A 4,539-nucleotide genomic window follows, 5' to 3' on the forward strand; every position below is an offset into this window, starting at 1 on the left:
ACAGAAGGGACATTCTCCTGCCCGAGGCTCGCTCCAGCATCCTACCACCAGTTTCACAAAGTCTACCATCAGACTTCCATCCCTTCCAGTGACGTCCTGCATCCTCTGGCACGTCACAAATTCTCCTGGGAGATGTGATGGAGTGCAAGCCATTGACGTCAATTGAATTATCAGCAACCTTCCAAAGAAACTTCCTAGCTGAACAGGATTTTCATTAGCTAACAGTGGCTTGAGAAGGAAAAGGAAAGAAGCTAAAAGGAGTGTTAGTTATGTCCTGAGCTGCTTGGGGAGCTGAGGACAGCATGAAACCACTGGTCACTGGGGACGGAGGAGGGGATGAGATTGTGGAGCAAGCAGGCATGGAAGTGATGAAGCGGAGAACCCTGAAACTAGGCTCTACCATCATTTGGTAAAATCAAATTACTTTCCCTTAGAATCTTTTCTCTGAGAAAGGTACTTTCGTTCTTCCAAGAAGCTGACTAAATCATCATCCAGTGTCCTTATATATCCTCTTCTCCCCCTTTTGCTCTCTCTCCTTGGAGAGTAGCTTGACACAACTGGGCAGCCATGAGAAACAAGAGCCCACTCCCAGCAGGGCAGGGGCGGCCTCAAACTCAATTACTCTCAAGTCCGAAAGCTAATGTACAGGGTTTGGAGAGGCTGCCACTGTCCCTGGAAGACACATAGCATGAAAGGGACACCAATGTTTGTCACTGATGTGGGCCTGAGCCCCCAGGTGTTCACAGGCACTCACTCTTTCTCTTCCATTGTGTGCAGAAAGTTGAGCACAGTGTGATAGATGCCTAGGATCAGGACACAGCCATCCTCTCCACACACTTTATGAGAACTGCAGGTATTTGTAGCTGAAGTGGCATCGTATTAGTACTCATGCCCAGGCCCGATGCTAATTATCACGTGAGGGAGGAAATGCATGCTACTCAATCTCCATGAGCTGGCATTAGAAGAAATGGAATAATGATAAATAGTCAACTAGTTTCTCCAAGTCTCTATTAACAGCACTGGGTTGTCCTGTATTAAACATCCATAGAAAATGTCTCTGTTAACCTGAGATACCTAATAGCTAATAATTTTTAGTTTTGGATGTTTGGCTTGAGGGCATCAAGGAATAAAGTTGATCAATCTGGAATATCCAAATAGGAACGCATCCACTTGACCTTTTCAGAGACCATTCTCCCCACATGGTAGTCATTCCTGGAGAACTTTCCAAACAAAAGTCAATATTGCAAGTTTATACTAATATTCTATTAATATTGTCTCCACCAATACTGCTGTGAACCCCCAGACATCCTTAATATGGGAACCTTAATATGGTATGGTATTGGGAGGGAGACCAGGCATTGATCAGAAGGGAAAAGGGAAATTTAGCTCATAAAATCTCTGGTAGGGTTAGGGATCCTGGCTACCTCTCCTAAGGTGAAATCATCCTACATTCATTAAAATCTGCTGAATGTTTTATAATCAGTCTCAGTCTTCATTTAAGGCACTTGTAAGACCTCAAAGGGGCATCGAGAGGCTGGTTCTGGCAATGACTTCGAAGCCTCAGCTACAATGTGACTGTTGAAGTACAACATTTCTCTTGGGAATTTAGTTTGCCGCGAAGGAGAAGACAGAATGTTCAAGAGACCTCAGAAAATTGCCAATTTCCACATTAAAGGAAGCCTCCTCGACAGTCCAACTTGGGGGCACAGATCCTGGGAGGGACTTTTGTGTGCATTTTCTTAGCTGCTGTTGCTGCGGCAGACTAAAGGATGCAGTTTTAATATTGCACGGCGCTCAGGCTGCTTAATTTAGGTACTTATGAGGTTGCATTTTGAAATTAGAAAAGTTTTGAATGCCGAACATTTCATTTGCTAATATGTTTTTTTTTTTCCTTTCTTCCCTTCAGAGGCTTCCAAACCATTTGAAATAAAAATTCATTTCCTTGAATACATGGAATTGATGTTAATTAAAATGCCCAGGAGAGTTAAAGGAATCAACTGGCCTCGGGAAAATATAAGGTCAATTTTATTTTTCAAAGGGCATGGAAAGAAATTAAAATACTCTTAATTCAAGTCATAGACTTGGTAGAGTTGAAGAGACTTACAGCTCCTCCAGGAAAATGAGCGAAAGGGCATTGTCTCTGAAGTCAGACCGTCTTGGGTTTGAAGCTTGGCTCTGCCCCTTCCTGAGTCTGTGACCTTAGACAAGGACAAGCATGCCCCACTCCCCTGTCCACTGGATTGGGAAGAAGATCCGTTAGCAGAGGGAAGGCCTGACAGCCAAACTTAGGCAGCATGTGCTTCTGCTTTACCTTGGCATTGGGGACTGAGAGTTGGTCACTCTCTTAAAATAAGAATATTAGTGATTAAAAAAAAATCAAAATCGAAGATCTGTTAATGAGAGGGATTGTTGATTTCTTACATGGAAGAGGTGAGCTGGTTTCAGAAGAAAATGCATCATTTTAGGCATTAGATTTTCTATTTTTAGATCCCCTGGGGCCGTGTTCCAGCATTCCCATGAGCCTCCCCCACTACCTTCAAGAGTTCTTGCCATGCCTCAACTATATATATATATATAATTTTCTCCTTGTTTTTACTGTTTACTTGATTATGAATGAACTTACTTCATTGGTTTATCCTTAAGATATAATTGCTTTAATCGGAGAAATATTAGGTGTGACATCCTAATCACATGCATTTTAATATACAATGAAATAAAAATTCAGCTATAAATAAGCATGCCCACCCCGTGCACAGTGCTGCTGGGAAATACTTGCCCAGGGGCCAGTTAGAGTGGGAGACCACTATGGCTCCCTCCCTGTCCCCTTATGAGGCCTATGAAGAGCAGTGGACACTGAGGCCAAGCCCACCCCACTATCTGCCAACCCACAGTCATTGAAATCGGGCGACATTGTGGTTCAACACTCAAGAATGGGAAATGTAGGGACCCGAGGGGCCTAGAGGGAGCCAGACTGTGTCTTAAGAATGAGAAGGAAGGAGGAAGAAAGGGGTCAGGGTACGTGTGGGGAGAGAGGTAAGAGGGGACTGAACAGGGACAGAGGAAGGTGGCAAAGACACCTTCAGGCCAAGGTGGGTGTGGAGTACGCCTCCAGGCTGGGTGACCTGGCGCCTTTACTATGACTGCAACTATCACTTGACTTTAAATAGACTCAGATTCTTTAATAAGCTATAATTAAAGCTTTCTGTGAAGGAAGGGTCTGGGGAGTGACCACAGCAGGAAGCACTCAGCCTCTACCCCAGGAAGTCCAGAGCTACAGGGCTGTGATTGGGAGACAGGTGGCCACAGGGGTCTAGAGCCTGTGAGCTGCCGAGGGCTTCGTGCTGTTTCCACCCACCGAGGGAATCAGGGGGGGAAACGGGCGCATGCCAAGGAGAAAAGGGCCAGACTTCTGGTCCGATGTGAACACCTCAAGTAATGAAGAGCCGGCCTCCTCCCGGGAGCCCAGGTGCTGTGCACACACAGGGGGACAGGAGGAGCCTGGCAGCCTCCAGAAGAGTCCAGATGACCACCTCTGATTCCTGGTCTTTGGCCTACTGGCCAGGTCTGCTCAGAGAGGAGGACCCCAGTGGCAGGGGGAGTGACTCAACACCCCCCACAGCCCCCACAGCCCCCACAGACCACTGAGACACACTGTGGAGGGCAGGGCGGGAGGAGACCCTCAGGAGGCCGCTCCATCCTTTCTCCATGTGGCTGTGGCTGACGGTGGGAGCACTCGGAACCTTCCTGATCCTGGGCTCCCTTGCTGTGTGAGGCCACAGGTGTGAGGCTGGAAAGCAGGAACTGCACACAGATCATCTGACTCCCAGATCACGGCTCTCCACCACGTCACTTCATCTGACAGTTTCCAGACCTCATCAGCCCAGGGCACGCTGCAGTGCCTGGATACAGCCTGGAGGGCTATGGGGACACCTGCTCTGCCTCCCATCTCCGCCCCTTAGGCAAGACCCTCAACCTTGGGGACATGTGTAAACACCAAGCACATGTGGAGTGAGTGCCAGCTTCCTGCCAGGAGCTGTGAGTGCTGCATGCCTAGGGCTCAGAGCAGAACTGAGACATCCGTGTTCTCCTTAAGTTTACCTGTTACTGTAACAAAATACCGGAGACTGAGTAATTTATTAGAAAAAAGAGGTTTATTTTGGCTCATGGTTCTGGAGGCTGGGAACTCCAAAAACCTGGTGCTGGCATCTGCTCAGCTTCTGCTGAGGACCTCATGCTGTTTCAACCCACCGTGGAAATCAGAGGGGGAAACGGGTGCATGCAAAGGAGAAAAGGGCTAAACTTCTGGGGTAGCAAACCCATTCTGGAGAGAAAGACATTAACCCATGGAGAAGGGCTCCTCCTATGATCTAATATCCCTCCCCCCAGGCCCTCCTCCCCACACTGCTGCATGGGGACCAAGCCTCCAGGTGGGTTTTGGTGGAGACTCAAACCACACAACCCTCTCATAAAGAAGTTCCCTGTTCCTGGCAGGACCACGCAGCAGGCCTAAAAGTGTGTCGCCCCCCCCCCCCCCCCCCC

The sequence above is a fragment of the Marmota marmota genome, unplaced genomic scaffold, assembly GCF_001458135.2.
Source record: "Marmota marmota marmota unplaced genomic scaffold, marMar, whole genome shotgun sequence".
NCBI classification, from domain to species: domain Eukaryota; kingdom Metazoa; phylum Chordata; class Mammalia; order Rodentia; family Sciuridae; genus Marmota; species Marmota marmota.